This window comes from Musca autumnalis, unplaced genomic scaffold (genome assembly GCF_047663935.1).
Source record: "Musca autumnalis isolate F117 unplaced genomic scaffold, ASM4766393v1 scaffold_1, whole genome shotgun sequence".
NCBI lineage: Eukaryota > Metazoa > Arthropoda > Insecta > Diptera > Muscidae > Musca > Musca autumnalis.
The window spans coordinates 20,696,908-20,722,032 of NW_027411644.1; the positions used below are offsets into that span (position 1 = coordinate 20,696,908).

General features: G+C 37.9%; 1 pseudogene; it reads left to right on the forward strand.

Annotated features, from left to right (window-relative positions):
• Window positions 1–25,125, forward strand: LOC141391582 (UDP-glycosyltransferase UGT5-like; annotated as a pseudogene).

Here is a 25,125-nt window from a genome sequence, read left to right on the forward strand (position 1 = left end):
ATGACAACATTTAGTTGTTTTGGAGATGGAGCAAAAATTCTCTCAATATTTGGTTATCCTGGACCAATGCAATATATATTCATATTGCCTTTGCTAAAGGGGTTGGCGGAGATAAGTCATGAAGTGGTATCCATCTCGACATTTTCACAAAAGGAGCCGGTGGAAAATTTTCGAGATGTTTCTGTAATGGAAAATTCGAAATTATTTTAGAGTAAGTTATTCAGACATAAGATACCTTCACACCTCCACCTTCCGCGATAGTTAAATCGCCCATATTGAATAATTCAAAATATCGGTAACTCTCAAAAGAATCTATCCATTTGGTCCACACTTTGTCTCTTGTAATATTTTGTCAAGTTCGAAGATGGGTCATATCGCTCCACACTTTAGGGTAATTCCCATAAAACATTTCAAAATTATCGCAAAAGTTCAATTTAGTTTCAATTGTAAAAATGTTCAGCAGATAGTCCTCGAAGCGCCTACTACGACGTTTAATTTTTTTCGCGGACATGTACATGCTTCTTGACATACTGATCCAAAGTTAATGCCCAACGCTAGTAATGTATGGTCGCACCATTCGACTAGAAATTCGACAGAAATGTTGACAGATTTCACTGGAGGCAACAAGAAATCATATTTATCCGAATTTATGAATTTGGCTAGAAACGACAAGGCAATGGTGACCAACATCGAGAATGTAGAAGTTAAACAACTGCTGGCCACAGAGAAATTCGATTTAAGAATTGTGGAATTAATTTTCTTATAGGCCTTTGTAGGATTGGGAGTATATTTCAAGGCTCCTGTTGGGACTGTAGTAAGAAATCCTAACCCTTATCGTATATACCTCATCTGGCATTACCGTATGGTAATCGTATGTCCCTCCCCAAGAGAAAACACAATGTGATAATGCAAACATTAGAAGATTTAAGTTTTAATTACCTCATGCTGCCAAATCAAGATGAACTTTATAAAAAATATTTTCCTCAAGACTCGCTAACTTTGGATGAGGCGCGGCAAAATATTTCCTTGGTACTGCTGAATGATCATTTCACGTTACGCTCAGCCAAGCCATATGTGCCAAACATGATAGAGGTGGGTGTTTTGCATATCAAGCTGCAACCAGACCCATTGCCCAAGTATTTGCAAGAAATAATCGATAAGTCGCATTAAGTAGTTATTTACTTCTCTTTGGGATCGAATATCAAAAGCAAAGATTTATCAAAGGAAAAATTGCAAACGTTTTTGGAAGTATTTCGCAAATTGGCTAATTATACCATTTTGTGGAGATTTGAAGACGACTCTCTACCCAACAAGCCGGACAATGTTGTTGTTAAGTACCACCGACACCATTTACCAGCCCAGTCCATACTTGGCATACCTCTATTGGGAGATCAATTCATGAATGTTAAAAATGCTGTTAAAGCTGTTTATGCCTTAAGTCTGAGCCTTGAAGAAGTTACTCCTCCATTATTGGAGAAAACAATTTTGAAGTTGTGACGACGAAAGTCGTTACACTTGTTTTCGTCCCCACCATTCATGTTATATTTTGTTTTGTTGGATTATATTATTATTAACACTAAATAAATGAATTTCTCCTTTTAACAGTATTCGTATAGTTTCACTGTTAACCGTTAGGGTCACTGACCGATCGGGTCATGGCCACGTGTTGGCGAACAACTGGTAACAGGTGAACCTACCACTAAGGTTATCTCTACCCTTAAAGGAATTTTAAGAATTTATTAGAGGTAATAGGTACCACCAGTTTTTCCTATAAAAGGGCAGGAGGAATTACAAGGGGGATCAGTCGGTGAACAAGTGTCGAAGTGTACAGTGCGCGAATATACCCCTCGTGTCAACCTGAGTAGTGTCCGTAACTCTCGGGCTTCCCTCGTGCTAATCTGAGTAGTGTCCGTAACTCTCGGATTCCCCTCGTGTCAACCTGAGTAGTGTCCGTAACTCTCGGGCTTCCCTCGTGCCAATCTGAGTAGTGTCCGTAACTCTCGGATTCCCCTCGTGTCAACCTGAGTAGTGTCCGTAACTCTCGGGCTTCCCTCGTGCTAATCTGAGTAGTGTCCGTAACTCTCGGATTCCCCTCTTGTCAACCTGAGTAGTGTCCGTAACTCTCGGGCTTCCCTCGTGCCAATCTGAGTAGTGTCCGTAACTCTCGGATTCCCCTCGCGTCGACCTGAGTAGTGTCCGTAACTCTCGGGCTTCCCTCGTGCCAATCTGAGGAGTGTCCGTAACTCTCGGGCTTCCCTCCTGCTAATCTGAGTAGTGTCCGTAACTCTCGGATTCCCCTCGTGTCAACCTGAGTAGTGTCCGTAACTCTCGGGCTTCCCTCGTGCTAATCTGAGTAGTGTCCGTAACTCTCGGATTCCCCTCGTGTCAACCTGAGTAGTGTCCGTAACTCTCGGGCTTCCCTCGTGCTAATCTGAGTAGTGTCCGTAACTCTCGGATCCCCCTCGTGTCAACCTGAGTAGTGTCCGTAACTCTCGGATTCCCCTCGTGTCAACCTGAGTAGTGTCCGTAACCCTCGGGTTCCCCTTCGTCAACCCTCGTCTAACCTTAAGATCGGCAGTGGATCTCCAGCAAATCCCAACCCCATATTAACCACCGGACCGGGTCTTCGACAAGCCATATCTCCAAAACAGAAGGGAGTACTTATCCAGGTCTCCATCAGGGCCAGCAAAGCTAACGTCTTGGCAAGGAGTACTTATCCAGGCAGCCTACGGGAGCACCTTTCTGGGGCTACTGTGGAAGACCTACGGGAGTACTTATCCAGGTCTCCCACAGCGGCAGGGAAGGGCGAGGAAGAGTATCTATTCAGGGCTACGTGGAACAATCTACCGGAGTACTTATCCAGGTCTCCCACAAGGGCAGAGAACGACGAGAAAGCCACAAATTGGTTAAAACCCAAACAAACCGTGTTTTCTCTCTCTTGGTCACTTTTATAAATTTCTGTGACAGACTCTGGCCCCCCGAGAGCTATCCCAGCGATTAGAGGGAACTTGTGTCGTTACAAAGTTGCTAACAAATCTCAAATACGCACGTAGTGTCCAGCATCGTTCAAAACAATTTAGAGATACCCCATTACCACCTCTGGAAACTGCCATCTCTTGGATCGAATATGTGCTGAGACATGAAGGAGATGTACATATGCATAATGCGGAAGTGGATTTTTATTTTATTCAGGATCACTACTTCGATGTATATTTAATATTATTTGTTGGTTTAGTGATCATATTTTGGATGATAATTATATTCTTTTCTTTATTAAAAAAATTGTTGGTAAAAATGGAAATCCCGTGGAGGGAAAATTTAATAAGAATAAGTCGAATGTAGATTGAGATATAATCGATTGAGTGTTTTATTTAAAATTAGTTAACGAATGAAACTAAGGAAATGGGCGGGAAGTGACTAATAATATTGTTATCAAAGATGGTTGACAAAAGTAAACGTTTTTCATCATGTCAAGCAAGATCTATTTAACAGGTCGCGTAAGTAGCACAACAACAACTCTAATTTGGCCGAAAATTCTTCAATATGTCAAAATGTTTGTTTACGTTTTCATACAATTTATTCACAATAACAAAATATTTGACAGATTGAAACCAATCAGCTGGCCGTTTTACGCCACCTTATAATTTCATCATGATGTCAAGTAAAAATATTGCCATTAGATACGCCGCTCGAACTCGGCGATAAAAATGACGTGATAATTGAGCTAATATGAATGGGGAGTAAATACATTAAAACAAAAAAGTCTTTGTTGAAATTTCAAGGTTCTTCATGGAAAATGTGTACCCAAGGGATCTTCTTTATTCGATTTTCGTCCAAGTCCAAATCATCCAATCGCCATCTCACGAGCTTTCGTAGGAACTTTTCGAAAAATATTCGTAAAAATCCACGAGCCTTTGTAGGAAGCTCGCCAAAAATATTCTTAAAGATATGCTCACCAAAAATCTGCACCTGAAATGTTCGCAATCTTTATAGAGAAGGTGCAGTTTACGCATTGGCAGATGTACTTGAGAAGTACAGGCCGACATTACTGTTCTAGAGGAAATACGATAGATTGGGAAAGCGTTACAACAACACCTAAAGGTTACGTACTGTATTACACAAAGCATGAGTTTGGTTGCGGATTTGTAGTTGTTCGGAGGTTAAAACATGTGGTCTCCAGCTTCACCCCAGTGAATGAAAGACTCGCTGCAATTCGATTAAAAGCAAAATTCTTCAACATCAGCTTTATTTGCGCTCATGCTCCCACTGAAGAAAAGGACAAACAGACCAAAGATATATTTTACGAGCGCTTAAAAGAAACTTATGACCGTTGCCCTGCCCATGACATTAAAATTATACTAGGCTATTTTAAAGCCAAAATTGGAAAGGAGAATATCTTTGGCCCAACAGTCGGGAAATTCAGTCTCCACAGGGAAACATCTGTCATTGGTATGAGACTGATAGATTTTGCAGCTGCAAACAACATGGTAGTTAGCAGTACCAGATTTAAGCATCTCAACATACATAAGGGAACCTGGCTGGCTCCAGATCAAAGAACAAGTAATCATATTGATCATGTTGTGATAGATGGAAGACATTCATCGAGCTTAATGAAAGCACTCCTCGTCCCGATAACATATCAGCACAATGGCAAAATATTGCTCACTCCATGCAAGCAGCCGCAAAATCCATACTTGGATACCAGAGACCTCCACCAAGGAATCCATGGTATGACCAGATGTGTTGTGCTGCTACCGAAGAGAAAAATGCGGTATATAGGGCTACTCTACAATCAGTAGCAACGCGTAGCGCACGAGAGAGATATCGGGAGAAAAGACGAGAGGAGAAACGTCTTTTCCGCAGGGAAAAGAGAAGGATGGAAAGGCGGGAGTGTGAACAAATCGAGATGTACAGGAGACAGAATGAAGTCCGAAAGTTCTACCAAAGAGTAAAACATCAAACTGATGGCTTTGGTATAGGCACATTCTCCTGTAGAGACCAGCAAGGTAATTTGATAACGGATACAAATAGTGTGCTCAGGATATGGAAAGAACATTTCTCCAAACTGTTGGTATCCGATAGTAGAAGACGGCGAAGATACCACAGATCCAATCCCAGAAGATGATACTGAATGTATACCACCCGGCCAAGATGAGGTAAAGACAGCAATAAACCGGCTGAAGAATAATAAGACAGCAGGAGTCGAGCTGTTCAAAACCGGAGGCGACACGCTGATAAGGTGTAGTCAGGAAGAATGAGTACCCGACGATTGGAACCTGAGCATCATTTGCCCTGTTCATAAGAAAGGAGATAAGAATGCATGCTCCAACTATAGGGGCATAAGTCTTCTCCCTATTGCCCACAAGATAGTGTCAGGGATAATTTGCGAACGACTAAAGCCAATGGTCAATGAAATAATTGGGCCATACCAATGAGGCTTTAGACCTGGAAAATCCACCATTGACCAAATATTTACCCTGCGACAAATCCTGGAGAAGACCCAAGAGATGCAGATCGACACTTACCACCTTTTTGTCGATTACAAACCCGCCTTTGACAGTCCCCTACGTTCAAAAGTATTCCAAGCCATGTCTGAATTTGGTATCCCCGCAAAGCTGATTCGGCTTTGTAAAATGACTTTAACTGACACGAGATCCTCAGTTAAAATAGAAAAGAACCTCTCCGAAGAGTTTTGAACCAACAGAGGTTTTAGGCAGGAAGACAGCCTTTCGTGTGATCTCTTCAACATCCTGCTGGAAAAGGTTATACGAGAGGCAAACGTCAAAAGAAGTGGCACAATCTACACCAATAGCCACATGTTACTTGCTTATGCTGATGATATAGACATCATGGGCCGATCAGTAAAAGAAGTAACTGATACCTTTATGAAGGTCGAAGGAGAATCTGCTAATGTGGGTCTGGCGGTAAACGGTGAGAAGACCAAGTTGATGGTGTCGACGCGCAATGCGTCCATTGAGCTCGGGCCGACTGTGGAAGTTGGTTTCTATAATATTGAGGTAGTAAAAGACTTCGTCTACCTCGGCACCGCCGTAAACACAACAAACTACATCAGTTGTGAACTAAAAAGAAGAATTATATTGGCTAAAAGATGCTACTTTGGCTTAAGTAAGCAGTTTAAAAACAAAGCCACATCTCGTCAAACAAAAATAACGCTTTACAAAACACTGATACTAGCCGTGCTGGTTCCGAAGCCTGGGTACTTGCGCCAGCAGACATGGCAGTGCTTGGTTTGTTTGAGAGAAAAATACTTCGAAAGATATACGGGCCGATTTGCGCTGACGGTGAATATCGACGTCGTATGAACCACGAGCTATATCAGCTGTATAAAGACATGAGTATAGTTAAACGTATCGAGATGCAACGATTGCGTTGGCTAGGCCATATCATAAGAATGAGCGATGATGAACCCGCTAAAAAGGCGTATAAATACGGACCGCTTGGCGGTGCACGCAGAATTGGCAGGCCAAGGAATAGATGACGCAAACAAGTGGATGAAGAGATGAAAAGGCGCGGTATTGCAGAGTGCGAAGCAACAAATAGAGAGAAATGGAGATCTTTTCTTAGTTCGGCCTATGTAACAAATGTTCTGTAATGGGCCAGCTAAGTAATATAGAGTTCATTTAGTTTGATATTAATATTCTACTTTCACCTAACTTTTGCACTGAATTCATCTCGAAATCCAACCTGTTAAATTTTCTTATTTTTTTTTTAATTTTAGCCAATGGCAGCGACCGCTGTGCATTGTTAAGTAGTCTGTATTGTAGGTTGAACATCATAGGTAAGCTTTGTCGGTTTTTTTCTAGATTGTGGTCTTTCCGTTTAAGTTTTCTATCCAAGATAACTCTTAGATGTTATTCTGGAAAAAGCCTACCTGACAGAATTAGACAAACTAAAGTTTTTTCCCATTTTAGTTTCCTCAAAAACTCTGTTGTCGATCTCCTTCAATTATGGATACTCAACACCATGGTAATTTTATTTAATTTAAAATACACAAACATTAATCCGAAAATACTTATAGACAAGATATTTTCAGTTTTATGCTTATGGCCAGAATTATCACAAGAAATTATGGTCCATAAATAGAATACCAAATTATTTTAGTTTTGTTGTTTTTTTTTTCTACTGGCCTGCCTAATGTTTTTGTTGGCTAAACATGATTTTCTTTTACAACCATAACCATTTTCCGTGTTAATAGTCTTGTCCAAGAAGAAATTACAATTTTTTTATATTTATTTGGGTTATAAAGTCCGACTGTCATCACCATAAATGCTGAAGTGTTATTTAGGCTAATATTTTTGTTAAGATGTGTGAGAATATTTGCAAATACGGTAAGTTCTTGTTGACCAGCACGATATTAAATTTTGAAATAATTTTTAAGTATAATGGAACTTAGATCAAATAATGAATCCCCAAAAGGATACAAAACACGAAGTAAAATGTGAGTAATCTTCATCATAAAACAAATCTGTAGAATATATAAAAATGTCACTTTTGATATTCCGAAAATAACCCTGTAAGCTTATGTGTTACAATAGGTGTGTCTTTTTACTTACTAAATGTTGCTGAAACATTTTTTTCAGCAACTTTTCCTTTATACAACTGTCAAAATCTGCAACATTAGTAATAATTATTACAAATTATGCCTGTCTGCGTACTCGATAATTTGTAATAATTATTACTAATGTTGCAGATTTTGACAGTTGTACAAAGGAAAAGTTGCTGAAAAAATTGTTGCAGCAACATTTAGTAAGTAAAAAGACACACCTATTATCAAGTACGCAGACACACTTAATATTTGTAACAAAAGCATACCAAATGTCATTTCATTTACCAAATCTTGCCCTAAAAATGTTTACATCCGACTTTTATTTCCCCAAACCAAATCAAAATAACAAAAAGAAGAAAAAAATACAACTAATATCACTTATTTCAATTAACTAATGCCTCAACATCCAACCAACGACCATTTTTAGTTTTAATTAGCAAGAATTTTATGTGTGGTTTCAACTCGGTCCCCCCTCCCCCTACCCATCGGTTGTAACTATTTAATTTAGCCAGATTTTTATAGATGTCTTTAGGCCTGTTTTATAACCATGATGAATGTTGCCATAGTAAAAGGTAAATATGTTATATGGCAATGTAAATACATACATACAAACATGTGAATGTGTGGGTTGTTGTTTTTTTGTTGTTGTTTCATTTAAGCAAAATCAGCAACACAAAACATCAATATTCGTATTCAACAAAATATTTACACAATCTTTTGGGATAATAAAATAACCTTCAAGCCAGAGACTTTTCCCCATAAATATAATGTTTACAAAGTGACTTTGTTTACGGTTTAGTGGGGAGCAGAGGTACCATGCAGCGAATGGCTTTGTGTACGGGGCGGGTTGGATTGTAACAAAATATGGTATTTGTCTAACATCCTTTTAGTCATGTTTACGATTATGATGGTATTTTGTGTGTGTAGTTGTGTTTAAGTCCTTTTTGTAGTTCACAACATTAATGGAAATTTGCTTCATTAGATTTTGTGGTCTATGTCAATACAATATTGCGAGCAATAAGAGAGCAAAGGGCTCAAAGTGGATTCATGTAAGACAATTACAAGATTATTTATTTAATCTATAAATGTACAGATCTTGGTCTCGGATATGTTTTAGGCTGAGCATATCAAGAAAGAGAATAATGCGAAGAAGAGAATAATGTCTAATGATACTCCCTATATTGGAGAGACAGGACGGTGAGCTTTATTCTTAAAAAATCTAAGCTTTATTGTCGGGTGACGTAGGGGATGAAGGATACCTCCCCGTGGTGTTACCTGGGGTAGCTATCCTTAAAGGAATTGAGCTAAATGTGCTGCGCGTTCACCTATAAGAACGTTAAAAACTTAGGTTTGAGTGCCGGGTTTGTAACCCTCCCCTAGAAAAAGGCAGCTTACTATGAAAAAAAGCAAATCCCTCTAAAGTTGACGACCCCCGCAAACGTTTTAAGGACCATGATCTGCGAATCTGCACCTGGAATGTTAGCACTCTTTATAGAGAAGGTGCAGTTTACGCATTGGCAGATGTACTTGAAAAGTACAAGGCCGACATTACTGCCATACAGGAAATGTGATGGAATGGGAAAAGCGTCACAACAACCCCTCAAGGTGACGCACTGTATTATAGCTGATATGACACAAAGCATGAGTTTGGTTGCGGATTTGTAGTTGGTCGGAGGTTAAAACATCTGGTTTCCAGCTTCACCCCCAGTGAATGAAAAAGTTACTACAATACGGATACAGGCAAAATTCTTCAACATTAGCCTTATCTGCGCTCATGCCTCAATCGAAGACAAGGACGAACATACAAAAGATATATTCTACGAGCGCTTAGAAGAAACATATGACCGTTGTCCTGCCCATGACGTTAGAATTATTCTAGGCGATTTTAATGCCAAAATTGGAAAGGAGAATATCTTTGACCCAACAGTTCGGAAATTCAGTCTCCACAGGGAAACATATGCCAATGGTATGATGCTGATTGACTTTGCAGCTGCAAGAAACATGCTAGCTGGCAGTAACAGATTTAAGCATCTCGATATTCATAAGGGCACCTGGCTGTCGCCAGATCAAAGAACATGAAATCAAATTGATTACATTCTGACAGATGGAAGACATTCATCGTGCGTGTTGGATTTACGATCGTTCAGAGGTGCAATCATAGACTCGGACCACCACCTCGTTGCAGCAGAAATACGTACAAGATTAAACGTAGCAAATAAAGTACGAACAGACCCAACACGGGAGTTGGACATCGGTAAGCTCCAATCACAACAAGTAGCCGCAGCATATTTCACTCAACTCCCCAATTGCTCATTCAAGCCCTTCTCTTCCCGATAACATATCAGCACAATGGCAAAATATTGCACACTCCATGCAAACAGCCGCAGAAGCAGTACGTGGATACCAGAGACCTCCACCAAGGAATCCATGGTATGACCAGGAGTGTCGTGCTGCTACCGAAGAAAAAAATGCTGCATATAGGGCTACTTTACAATCAGTAGCAACGCGTAGCGCACGAGAGAGGTATTGTGAAAAAATGAGAGAGGAAAAACGACTTTTCCGCAGGAGAAAGAGAGAGGGATGGAATAGCGGGAGTGTGAAAAATTCGACATTTAGAGGAGCCAGAATGAAGTCCGAAAATTCTTCCAAAGATTCAAAAATCAAACCGATGGCTTTGGTACAGGCACATCCTCCTGTAGAGATCAGCAAGGTAATTTCGTAACTGATACATATAGTGTGCTAGGGATATGGAAATATCATTTTTCTAAACTGTTGGTATCCAACAGTGTCGAAGTCGACGAAGATACCACAGATCCAATCCCAGAAGATTGTATTGAATGTATACCGCCCAACCAAGATGAGGTAAAGTCTGCAATAAACCGGCTAAAGAATAATAAGTCAGCAGGAGCTGATGGCTTACCAGCAGAACTGTTCAAAACCGGAGGCGACACGCTGATAAGTTGTATGCATCAGCTAGTTAGCTCCATCTGGCAGGAAGAACGCGTACCCGACGATTGAAACCTGATCATCCTCTGTCCCGTCCATAAGAAAGGGGATAAGACTTTATGCTCCAACTAACGTCTTCTCCCTATCGCCTACAAGATAGTGTCAGGGATATTATGCGAACGACTAAAGCCCATGGTCAACAAAGTAATTGGACCATACCAATGCGGATTTAGACCTGGCAAGTCCACCATTGACCAGATATTTACCCCGCGGCAAATCCTGGAGAAGACCCAAGAGATGCAGATCGACACCTACCACCTTTTCGTCGATTATAAAGCAGCCTTCGACAGCACGCTACGTTCAAAGGAATTCCAAGCCATGTCTGAATTTGGTATCCCCACAAAGCTCATTCGGCTTTGCAAAATGACTCTTCAGATAAAATAAGAAAGAACCTCTCCGAAGGGTTTTGTACCACAAGAGGCTTCAGGCAAAGATACAACCTTTCGTGTGATCTCTTCAACATCCTGCTGGAAAAGGTTATACGAGAGGCAAACGTAAAAAGAAGTGGCACAATCTACACCAATAGTCACATGTTACTTGCTTATGCTGATGATATTGACATCATGGACCGATCAGTAAAAGAAGTAACTGATACCTTTATGAAGGTCGAGGTGGGTCTGGCGGTAAACGGTGAGAAGACCAAGTCGATGGTGTCGACGCGCAATGCGTCCATTGAGCTCGGACCGACTGTGGAAGTTAGTTCCTATAATATTGAGGTAGTAAAAGACTTCGTCTACCTCGGCACCGCCGTAAACACAACAAACGACATCAGTTGCGAAATAAAAAAAAAGAATTGTATTGGCATCTGTTGCTACTTTGGCTTAAGTAAGCACTTTAAAAACAAAGCCACATCTCGTCAAACAAAAATAACGCTTTACAAAACGCTGATACTACCCGTGCTGATGTATGGTTCCGAAACCTGGGTACTTGCGCAAGCAGTGCTTGGTGTATTTTAGAGAAAAATTCTTCGAAAGATCTACGGACCAATCTGCGTTGACGGTGAATATCGACGTCGCATGAACCACGAACTGTATCTGCTATACAACGACATCAATATTGTTAAACGTATCGAGATGCAGTGATTGCGTTGGCTAGGCCATATCATAAGAATGGGCGATGATGAACCCGCTAAAAAGGCGTATAAATACGGACCGCTTGGCGGTGAACGCAGAATTGGCAGGCCAAGAAATAGATGGCGCAAACAAGTGGATGATGAGATGAAAAGGCGCGGTATTCCAGAGTGCGAAGCAACAAATAGAGACGATTTGAGATCTTTTCTAAGTTCGGCCTATGGAACAAATGTTCTGTAATGAGCCAGCTAAGTAAGTAAGTGAATGTGAAGGTCTTGGTCCAGGAAACAAACAACTAAGATGTTTACGGTAAGTTGTTGTATGAAAAAATATTCTTAAAAAATCCACGCCTTATGGTCAAATGGTTGTTGACCAAATATTCTTAAAAAATCCACGCCTTATGGTCAAATGGTTGTTGACCAAATATTCTTAAAAAATCCACGCCTTATGGTCAAATGGTTGTTGACCAAATATTCTTAAAAAATCCACACCTTATGGTCAAATGGTTGTTGACCAAATATTCTTAAAAAATCCACGCCTTATGGTCAAATGGTTGTTGACCAAATATTCTTAAAAAACCCAACTGGTCGTTGAAAAAATATTCGTAAAAAATCCACGCTTTATGTTCAGTTGTTGTTTGAAAAATACTCTTAAAAATCTACGCTTTAGGTCAGTTGTTGTTTGAAAAAATGTGTTTAAAATTCCGCGATTTATGGTCAGTTGTTGTTAAAAAAAATATATTTTTAAAAAATCCACGTTTTATGGTCAAATGGTTGTTGACCAAATATTCTTAAAAAATCCACGCCTTATGGTCAAATGGTTGTTGACCAAATATTCTTAAAAAATCCACGCCTTATGGTCAAATGGTTGTTGACCAAATATTCTTAAAAAATCCACGCCTTATGGTCAAATGGTTGTTGACCAAATATTCTTAAAAAACCCACGCCTTATGGTCCACTGGTCGTTGAAAAAATATTCGTAAAAAATCCACGCTTTATGTTCAGTTGTTGTTTGAAAAATACTCTTAAAAATCTACGCTTTAGGTCAGTTGTTGTTTGAAAAACTATGTTTAAAAATCCGCGCTTTGTGGTCAGTTTTTTTTTGAAAAAATATTCTTAAAAAATCCACGATTTATGGTAAGCTGTTGTTTGAAAATTATTCTTAAAAAATCCACGCTTTTTGGTCAGTTGTTGTTTGAAAAAATATATTGAAAAATCCACGGTTTATGGTCAGTTGTTGGTTGAGAAAATATTCTTAAAAAATCCGCGCTTTTATGTCAGAATTTGTTTGAAAAAACATTCTTAAAAAATCCAGGCTTTATGGTCAGTTGTTGTTTAAAAAAATATGATTAAAATTCCGCGATTTATGGTCAGTTTTTGTTAAAAAAAATATATTCTTAAAAAGTCCACGTTTTATGGTCAATTGTTGTTTGAAAAATATTCATAAAAAATCCAAGCTTTATGGTCAGTTCTTGTTTGAAAAAAATATTCTTAAAAAATCCACGCTTTATGGACAGTTTTTGTTTGAAAAAATATTCTTAAAAAATCCACGCTTTATGGACAGTTTTTGCATATAGTTCGGTTAAAAATTGTGGCTAAAATTCTCAAAATACCGAAAATCGGTAGGTACCGTTATATGGGGTCTATACCAAAACATGGACCTATGCCCATATCCTTTAAAATATAAGTTTGTTGATCACTAGGAACCATAAGTGCCAAATTATATCTAATTTGGTCTGCAAATGCACAGTTGTCGCAATCACAAAATTTTTGGCCAAAATTATTTTTTTGAAGTTTCATATTTTTATAATTTTTTTGCGCGGAATATTAAAAAACACTTCAAACCATCCGAAAATAATTGGTTTTTCTAAATACCATTAATTGCCGCTCGTTGGTGTAATGCTAAAGTTGAAAATTTTTTTGTATAAAAAATAGAACAGACTGTGTGCTGTAAAATATATACTTTTTGGTGTGCTGTGTGGTCGAATGGGTATACGAAATTCAGACCAAAGTTATTATGAATCTGGAAGCTGATAACAAGTGCTTTCATAATATATAAAGAAAGAACGAAGAAAGTTGTAATATCTGGGTAGGGAGATAAAAGTTTGTGTGTATATTGAAAATTATTTTTTACAAATATTTTTGAAATCTTCTTAAACTTTAGAAAAAATGTAAAAATATCGTCTCCTCCAAAAAATTTTTGGAAGCTGGCAGGGGTATGTACTATCATATTCAGATGAAATATTTTGCCTTATTTTGCCTTTTTTAAAAAAAATGTATTTTTCTACTTTAAGTTGAGTGAAATTTTTTATAAATTGATGTTTTTATTGTATATAGTATTGAACTGAAAATGTGGGATAAAGACAAAGTTTCATCCGATTTTTCTTAAAATTGATATTTAAGGTTTTAATAGTATAAAAAACATTTCTGCAACATTTTTTGAAAATTGGCCCACACTGTGACATAGCCGTTCCGTCCGATTTAAGATATTTTAAAGATTTTAGCGATATTATTTAACCGATTCGGCTCTAACTTTGCATTTTGACTTCATGGAAAGTATAAACTGTTTGTACCAAATATTTTGGTTAAGACCTCCCACAACGGCGCCTCACTATTTAATTAATTTTCGCTGTTTTTGGCGAAAATACATTTCAATTGATATTTTGGGACATTTGATTAACCTAGTAATCAATTGTAGTATAAAAACGTCGCACAGTTGCCCCGATTTTTGGCCAACATTATTTTTTTGAAAATAATTGGTTTTGCTAAAAAGCGTTAATTGCCTTTAGTAGGCGCAGTGTCAAAGTTGTCACTTTTTTGTATAAAAATAAATCAGACTGTTTACTGTAAAATATACATTTTTTGTTGCGTGTTGTGATTGAATGAATATATAAAAGTGAAACGAAAAATATTATGATTCGGGAAGCTGAAGGTAAGTAATTTTATAATATTTATATATATCGTTTAATCAATAATCGTTTTAATCAAATTTTGCTTGTCTCTATACTTTGACAATTGTGGTTCTACACTCTATTTTTGTATTTTTTAGACGACCTCTTCTTCAGAAACGAAGATTTGTTTAAAATTTGGAAGCAACATGACACAATTGCTAAGAAACAAAAAAACATCTTAAACTATGTACTACAAAACTGTAGTGAAAACAATCCGTCAAAGGAGTATTTAAAATATTTAGAAAAAGGAGTACGAATTTTTTGTCTCACTTTGAAGAAAAAATGGGAAGAAAGTAGAAGATATTTTAAGGATTTCGAACAAAAAAATGCACAATGGTTTGCTTCTGGAATATATTTCAAAAAATATAAAACAGAATGTCAAAAACCAAGGTGCTCAAAAGCTGGGCGCCCCCGTGTCGCATTTTCAGAAATGTCTGACCGAAGTAAGAGAAGGGAGGCAGCCGAACTTTCCATCTCAAAAGATCACGATACTACTTTACTACTTTAAGCCGCTTGAGTTTCCGCCAAGAAAACGGGAAACAAAGATTTGGCTCATATTCTCAAAAAAACGACGGAAAGCCCCACTAGACTTTCAAAGATAAGGAAGCTGTGCACTACATCAAGTGATCCAGTTAAACTTTCAGCAGCAGAAGCACTTGCATTTTTCCTGGAAAATAATTTTTCAAAACGCCAGTACTGCAACATACGCAGGGAAAATAAGCAAAGAAATTGTGATATATACCCATCTTATAAACGTCTGCTCGCTGAGAAAAACGTATGTAGACCCAAAAATGTACATATTCGGGAAAGTGTGGCCAAAGTTCCTCTACAAAATCTATTAGATCATACTGCAGCAAGAATAGTTGAAATGCAAAAAGATGTCATTGTAGCTGCAATAAATACGGATAAAAGCAAATCAATTTCTGCGGAGTTAATATTGAGCTATGGATTTGACAGTAGTACTGGTCAAGCTCAATATAAACAAGGGGTTTCCGACCCAAATACAAATGATTCAAGTCTTTTAGCAACAACTGTTATACCATTAAGACTCACAGACTCCAAAAACCGACCATTATGGTGCAATATCACCCCACAATCTACTCGATTTTGTAGACCCATAAAATTGGAATTTGTTAAAGAAACAAAAGAAGTTATTTTAAAGGAAAATTCTTTTTTGAATGAGGAAATTGAAAAATTGACAAACGTGACTTTTCAAATCGAAGGATCAATGACAATCGAAATAAAATTTAGATTGTTTCTTACTCTAATCGATGGAAAGGTTTTAAATGTCTTAACTGGAACTAACTCAAATCTTGCATGTCCTATATGTGGTGCCACATCAAGTGATTTTATAAAAATCAAGGACTACAGTTCAGAAAAATTTGTTGCGAAAGAAAACAACCTTAAACATGGAATGAGCCCACTTCACTGTCGTATTCGATTTTTCGAATTTTTATTACATTTGGGGTACAAATGTGAAGTACAAAAATGGCAGATTAGAGGGCAAGAAGACAAAGAAAATGTTTCTAAAAGGAAGCAAAAAATTCAAAACGACTTCTGGACAGAGTTTGGAATTCGCGTTGACGTTCCCAAAGTTGGTGGTTTTGGTTCCACTAACATCCCGTCGTGCTTTTGGTAGTTACCAGAAGTTTGCTCAAATTATCGGAATTAAAGAAGAGCTTGTTTACCGCCTTCATATAATTCTTGTATGTTTAACATGTCAATTTCCCCTTGATTTGGAAAAATTTGAAAAATACTGTTTCGAAACAGCTAAATATATTCAGGGCCATTATCCTTGGGTAGCGATGACACCAACAGTGCACAAGGTCTTGATTCATTCTAAGCAAATAATGCAGAATGTTGTGTTGCCAGTTGGATGTTTTGGAGAGGATGCTGCTGAATGCAGAAACAAAATATATAAAAATGACAGATTATTACACACTAGAAACAGTAGTCGTGTCAATAATCTCACAGACGTATTTAATAGAGCATTGGATACATCTGATCCACTTATATCATCTATACGCCTAAACGCCCGCTTACAAGAAAGAAAGCGGTAAAACCTGCCATCTGAAGTAATCGAATTGTTAGTTTGTGAACTAAACGATGAATTACGGCCCGCGAATGATACTGATTGTGATGAAACCACAGATGAAGAATTCGAAGAAGAATATGGCGATGAAAATATAGTTCTGGAAAACGAAATATCTACATATATTCAATAATTAATTAATTTAAAACTTAATAGAGTTCTTTACTTAATAGTATAAAACAACCTTCTTAAGCCTGTTTTAAGTCATACTTTTATAAAAAGAGTAAATTTTGAATTATGTTTACCGCATTTTATTTTGTTTTACAACTCATGTTTGTACTAAAACATCACATTTTGTACCCTAACATTTTGTATGCCTTTGCATATCTAAAAACCTAATAAATAGTACTATATTGTACCTTATGATTACAGAAACGCGTTTTAACGGATTTGCAATAAATATTAATATTATTATAATAAATATTAATCTATTTATAAACGAAAAGTATACATTATGTTGTATTAAATAATTTTGGCCAAAAAAATTTGAATTGGGACAACTGTGAAATGTGGCGAAGAACGTCAAAATACCTCAAATCCGGAGGTACCGTTATATGGGGGCTATACCGAAGAGTGGAGCGATATAGCCCATCTTCGAACTTGACCTGCCTATGGAAAAAAGACCCTCGGGTGCAAAATTTCAGCACTCTATCTCAATTATTGCGGACGCTAGAGTGATTACAACAGACGGACGGACAGACGGACATGGCTAGATCGTCTTAGAATTTTATCCTGATCAAGAATATATATACTTTATAGGGTCGCAAATGGTTACTTCGATGTGTTACAAACGGAATGACAAACTTAATATACCCTCCATACTATGGTGGAGGGTATAAAAATATTCTTAAAAAATCCACACTTTATCGTCAGTTGTTTTTTGAAACATTATTCTTAAAAAATCCACGCTTTATGGTAAGTTGTTGTTTGAAAAAATATTCTTTAAATATCCAAGCTTTATGGTCAGTTTTTGGTTGAAAGAATATTTTTAAAAAATCAACGCTTTTTGTCAGTTGCTGGTTGAAAAAATATTCTTAAAAAATTCATTCTTTATTGACAGTTGTTGGTTGAAAAAATATTCTCTTCATGGTCAGTTGTTGGTTGAAAGAATACTCTGAAAAATCCACGCTTTATGGTTAGTTGTTTATGTTAGTTGTTGGTTGAAAGAATACTCTGAAAAAATCCATGCTTTATGGCTAGTTGTTGGTTGAACAAATATTCTCAAAGATCAAGAGACAATGCCTTCCGTTTTATATTTGACCAGACCAATAGAGGTCTATCGTAATTCAAACTTATTTAATGAATGAATATTAATTTCTGTTCTATTGCATATTTAAGACTATTGTTTTCCGTTTTCCTGTATAGTTTGGATGTTTTTCTTTTTTTGTCGATTCTCATTTGCTATTGAAAACTCATTTATTAAGATTAAGCCCACTCTTTCTATGCGAAGAACAAAAGATTTCTATAAAACAATGAAACTTCACTATTTTGCCAGCATTTCATTTGAAACTCTTCCTACAGTTCTAGGATTGTTTTTTTTTTCCTGGTTTTGTTGTTGCTGCTGTTTCGGCTAAAATTAAACACAAAATGAAATAGCAAAGAAAAGTTTGTCTTTCCACTCAAAGTGGCAGTAGAGGCATATGGTGTTTGGCTCCGCCCTCATTGTCCTCAGCAACAGCAGCATCATCATCATCATTGCCATCGATTAATTACTATTTGCCAAACCCAATGAAACGTAATGAAGTTTAAAATGACTTGCATTGACTCTATAATTAAAATCTAATTAAAATACAATTTCATATTAATGCCGTTTTCCATTTTCCCGTTGTACAACAAAAATGCTGAGCAAAAAGCAAAGGAACGAACGAATGAATGGTAGGTGGTGGTGAACTTCTTTGTGCATTTTTCTAGGTTTGCAGCATTTCATGGATTCGTGTGTATGTGTGAGGGGTTAAGAGAGAAAGAGGAGGTTATTTGCTTGTTTGCTTACCTGTTTTAAGGTCGATTGAGGAAAAACTTTTTCCTCCACAACTTACCTCCATCCCTGCTACGCCTTTAGTTTCAACTTTGCCAGGTGAACTATCTAATTGACCATGCGGAAATAATGTGCATTTTACCCATACCAACAACAACAACGGCAACACCAATTACAATTTAATGAGTAGAACAGAGTGAAAGAAAGGCGTGTGTGTGGGTGTTTGTGTGCTATGTGGTGGTGTAAAGAAAATGAAGTTAAATTTCTTTAATAGAATGACAGCCATAGTTTCAGCAGTACTTGTAAAAGAAGTTCCAAGGCTAAAGATTGAATTTTTTTTGCTCTCCTCGTATGCCAATGAAAGAGAAAAGTTTTGTAAACAAATAACAGGACACTTGGCCCAAGGGGAATGTGTAAATGGTATGTATCATAGCCAGTTTGAGAGGCTATTTGCGGTTAACTATAACCACAATATTGTCTATTGTCTGTAATAAATGATGGAAGTTTTTCTTTTGGAAAAAAGGATAAAGGAAAGTTTTATTTGAAAATAAATAAGATAGGATGTGGGCTATATACAGCTTTTTAAATACCATAACATTATATAAATTTTTAGAATCTATTTAATTATTTTTAAAGGAACTAATGCAGAATTAATTAACTTTTGGGGATTTAAACTGAACTGTGCAATAATACGCACACCCGCCTTGTACGCTGAAGACTGTGGGTTCGAATCCCCGTCCAAGCAATATCAACATATCAACGGTGGCAAAATACCCCTCAGTAAAGTTGGCGACATTTACTGATTATTTTAGCCATATAAAATCTTTCAACAAGCGGTCTCTTAAGACACGACGTTCGGACTCGGCAATAAACAGTAGGTCCCATATCATTGAGCTAATATGTATCGGGATGCACTCCCTTGCCCCGTATGGGATGTTTGTGGAACAATTATTATATTATTATTATTATTCTAAAGGGTGTTTTTTTAAGCTAGATAGAACTTTAAATTGTAAAAAGTAACACAAAAAATTAAATTTTGATGAAACTTTTTTTTTATTTGTTTCAGTATACTCTGACAAATCATCATGAATAGACTCACGCTTGAACAACGCTACGAAATTATCCAAATTTACTTTGAAAATCAGTCGTCGATTCGCGCAACTTATAGACGACTTCGTCATTTGTATGGCGTACATAATCGTCCATCTGAACAAGCCATTCGTCGAACTGTGGATAGATTTAATAAGCAAAATTGCCGCATATGGAGTGAGACCAATCCACAAGAGACCCCACAGACTCCATTACATCCAGAAAAATGCACCGTATGGTGCGGTTTTCACGCTGGTGACATCATCGGACCTTATTTCTTCAAAAATGAGGCCGGAGCTCGCGTTACGGTCAATGGAGATCGTTACCGCACCATGATCAATGATTTTTTGTTTGAAAATATGGATGACATTGATCCGGAGGAGATGTGGTTTCAACAGGATGGCGCTACGTGCCATACGGCGAACGCAACCATCGACTTATTGAAATCAAAATTTGGCGATAAGTTGATTTAGAGAAGTGGACCTGTCAATTGGCGTCCAAGGTCGTGCGATTTGACACCTCTCGATTATTTCCTGTGGGGCTACGTGAAGTCACTGGTTTATGCTGATAAACGAGCAACAATTGATGCCTTGGAGGCCAGCATTGTTCGTGTTATTCGTGACATACGCCCAGCAGTGCTCGAAAAAGTGGTAAAAAATTAGACGTCCAGAATGCACTTCGTCAAGAACAGCCGCGGTGCCCATATGCCCGAAATCATTTTCAAATGTTAATGTCACGTATTGATCTTTCGAATAAAAAAAAATTTTGATTACAATTTAATTTTTTGTGTTACTTTTTACAATTTAAAGTTCTATTTAGCTTAAAAAACACCCTTTTACATATCGTCTGCTCCGTCGGAAAAGGTCGTAAGTCCACTTTTTTTGGAAATCGCGTTTTTGTTACAGGATGATAGTACAAGTCAAAATACGTCGTGTGATACAAAGAAAATGGTAGTATGTCGCGTTTTTCTATATTTTGCCCTTGCCGGAAAAGGTCGTAAGTCCACAAAACGTACAAATTTGAGTACGAAAAGGTCGTAAGTCCACAGGAAAATGTATACTTTAAAATAATACTACAGCTAATGTAGTTCAGATATAATGTTTAACGTCATCCATGGTTGGGGTACAATGTAAAGAACTAGCCTACACCTTTGGATCATAATCGGATGATATTTGGCGGAGACTGTGGACCAAACTTTTGAACAAAACTGTAATAAATTCTATATTGCAACGAACATTTACATTTGAAATCTATTTTCCCTTATAAACGAACTGATTATGAAAGATGGACTTCTGGCCTTTTCATTGATACAAATTGGGATGCTGTATGTGTTCAAATACCTCATATATTGAAAAATTTGTACAAAAAAATCTAAATTTTTACTGTTTTTTCTGTCGTATATCTTATTTAACTTTATCAACTGGTAATTTGTGGTTTCTCTAGGGGCATTTATTCACATAACGAGATTAGTTTGTATTTTGAATTCAATAAAGTAATATCTTCTAACGGACGAGTAGTAAATGACTCTAAAATAATAATTGATTGAAATGTAATTAAAGTAAGAAGACATAATGGTTTTTGCTAACAAAGAGCAGTATGAATTTTGAATGGAATTAGCCGATGGTTTCATGGGTATAGTTCCCTATGGTTTTCTCGGCGATTCTGAAAGCTCTGATAATAAACTTCCTAAACACAGGAAGACATTATATGCTGAAGATTATACATGGTTTGCAGACATAAACAAAAAACCCCAAACAAGGAATAAATACCAAATTTCAGCCATTTCTGAGGAATATTGAGGCCAAACCTTCAAAATACCGGAAATCGGGAGGTATCGTTCTATGGGGGCTATATGAAGGCGTCAATACCAAACATCCTAGAAGTAATAGAAATTTCTATACCAAATCACGAAGGTATGATGACTTGAGGCATGCCGACTGTGTCCACCTTCTTAAAATGTATCTTATATACCTGATGAAACTATAGCAATCGATATGTTGCCTTCTAATCTAAACACTTGCTTTCCAATAAGACCAAATCTTCGTTATGTATAACATCTGGTATTTCCATTGATTTGTAGCATATTTAAGAAAGTGGAGGTGGTCGTGTCTTATTGCTAAAATATGTAGCCAGGATTGGGGAAACGGAATCGTTAGTAAGTTTTATATAAAGGGTGTTTTTTAAGCTAGATAGAGCTTTAAATAGTAAAAAGTAACACAAATCATCATGAATAGACTCACGCTTGAACGCTACGAAATTATCAAAATTTACTTTGAAAATCAGTCGTCGATTCGCGCAACTTATAGACGACTTCGTCATTTTTTTTTATCGCAAAATTGTGTTCAGCGATGAGGCGCATTTTTGGCATAACGGGTTTGTTAAAAAGCAAAATTGCCGCATATGGAGTGAGACCAATCCACAAGAGACCCTACAGACTCCATTACATCCAGAAAAATGCACCGTATGGTACGGTTATCGCGTTACGGTCAATGGAGATCGTTACCGCACCATGATCAATGATTTTTTTTGTTTGAAAATATGGATGACATTGATCCGGAGGAGATGTGGTTTCAAAAGGATGGCGCTACGTGCCATACGGCGAACGCAACCATCGACTTATTGAAATCAAAATTTGGCGATAAGTTGATTTCGAGAAGTGGACCTGTCAATTGGCCTCCAAGGTCGTGCGATTTGACACCTCTCGATTATTTCCTGTGGGGCTACGTGAAGTCACTGGTTTATGCTGATAAACCAGCAACAATTGATGCCTTGGAGACCAGCATTGTTCGTGTTATTCGTGACATACGGCCAGCAGTGCTCGAAAAAGTGGCCAAAAATTGGACGTCCAGAATGCACTTCGTCAAGAACAGCTGCAGTGCCCATATGCCCGAAATCATTTTCAAATGTTAATGTCACGTATTGATCTTTCGAATAAAAAAAATGTTTGATTTTAATTTAATTTTTTGTGTTATTTTTTACAATTTCAAGTTCTATCGGGCTTAAAAAAACATCCTTTATGTATATAGCGCATTTAAAAAGTAGGACACTCCTCCTTTTGAACAAAATATATAGCCTACTTTCACCAAGGGACATCCCTGTGCATAATCTTAAAATTACATGGAATAAGTACTTAGGGTCGGAGATTCAACAACAGTTGCCTCGCAAATTAATTTTCTGACCGATATTGTCATAACTTTAACAAAAAGTCGTTTTTTAAAAAATAGGGCCTGCCTCCTTCAAAATTCAAAAAATATAGATCCTATTTTCATCCGGTTGTTCCTTGTATATTCTCTGAAATTTTCAAAAAAAATAGGTTCAGTCGTTTTTGAGTCTATGCGGAACATACAAACATACACACATTGTCTTTTATATATAAGATTTCACCCAAAAGTTTTGGTCCATTAATCCCGCTACTAATTATCTCATCACCATGTTAAATTACATCGGAATATTACTGCGATCTACAGGACAGCTACAAAGTCGGGTAAAAATTGTGTGTTTGGTCCATTTCACACCTTTCGATCATAAACAACATCTAATGGGGTCACTTCTGGTCGAAACCCGACCTCTCCACAAAATTTCGTGACGAGGCCTGGAGTTTTATTACAATTGTTAATGGATGGACGGACACACATAGCTAGATCGCTTTATCTCGTCAAGATATGAAAAAATGTCAAGGGGAAGGGGTCTACGAAGAATACTTCGCGATATTACACTAATATTGGACAAAACAAACTTATAATACCCTTTCCACATTTTTTTGTAAAGTATAAATATTTTATTTTAAAAACGTCCGTAAATTGTAGGAAAAGGTCGTAAGTCCCTACAAAAATACAAAACTGTACAAGGAAAAGGTCGTAAGTCCAAAGACATCCAATTATCTCCCAAACGCGACGGAATTTTATCAAACAAAGTACAGGTATTAAAGCGGAAAAAATAAACGAAGAAGTCTGTCTTTACCACCATAATAAAATCTTTAATACAGAAAGGGCTGCAATGTTTTTTCTTCCTCCTGAAAAATTTATTGAGAGGGACTTACGACCTTTTCCGACGGAGCAGACGATATGTAACTTAGGGAGTAATTTATACCTCATTCGTACATTTATGACCCTCAGAAGGCATTCATTTCTGAGGGTATATAGACACCACATTGCTATTCAGAGAGCGGGCAATGTATCAACCCTGCAATTCAATTGCAACGGTCTCCGCAAAAAAGTCAGCAAGACAAAATTTTATGTTTTCTTAGTAAAACATACAAAAAATGTCTACAAATTACCACTTCGTAGGGAATAATTCTCATTCATTTTGTACTCCAGGCCACTAAAACATTCCAGAATTGCACGAGTTGGAACAAAAATACTGTTCTAAATCCGCCAACTTACACTTCGGTGCTAAAGCGTTGGGAATACTTTTTGAGGGCTATCCATTAAGTTGTGGTGGCTAAAACATACACAGGGTATTTGTGCCGACTGTTTCACAGGGCCTTCGGATCAGCTGTTCCACTGGGCCTTCCGGTCAGCAGTTCCACTGGGCCTTCGGGTCAGCAGTTCCACAGGACATTCATGTCGGCTGTTCCACAGGCCTTCGGGTTAGCGGTTGCACTGGGCCTTTGGGTCAGCAATTCCACAGGGCCTTCGCGTCATGTGTTCCACAGGGCATTTGCGTCAGTTGTTCCACTGGGCCTTCGGGTCAGTTGTTCCACTGGGACTTAGGACAGTCGTGTCGGCTGTTCCACTGGGACTTCGGGTCAGCAGTTCCACAGGACAGTCGTGTCGGCTGTTCCACAGGGCCTTCGGGTCGGCTGTTCCAAAGGGCTTTCGGGTCAGCTGTTGCCTTGGACCTTCGGGTCAGTTGTTCCAATGGGCCTTCGGGTCAGCAGTTCCACAGGGCATTCGTGTCAGCTGTTCCACTGGGCCTTCGGGTCAGTTGTTCCACTGGGACTTCGGGTCAGCAGTTCCACAGGACAGTCGTGTCGGCTGTTCCACAGGGCCTTCGGGTCGGTTGTTCCACATGGCTTTCGGGTCAGCTGTTGCCTTGGACCTTCGGGTCAGCAGTTCCACAGGGCCTTCGGGTCAGTTGTTCCACTGGGCCTTCGGGTCAGCAGTTCCACAGGACATTCATGTCGGTTGTTTCGTAGTTAGAAACCAATAGCGCATGGTAGAAAGCAAACCATAACACTAAACTAATACCCTAACCCATCTTGTTCCCGAACATCAGTTACCTAACGCTGAACTCATCGTGTTCCCGAACATCGACAGCCGAGCCCATCGTATTCCCGAACATAAACCTCGCTATCCCGAACATCAACATGCGACTTCCGAACTCATCGTACTCCCTAACATCAACTGCCGATACACCGATTGCATTGAACGTTGA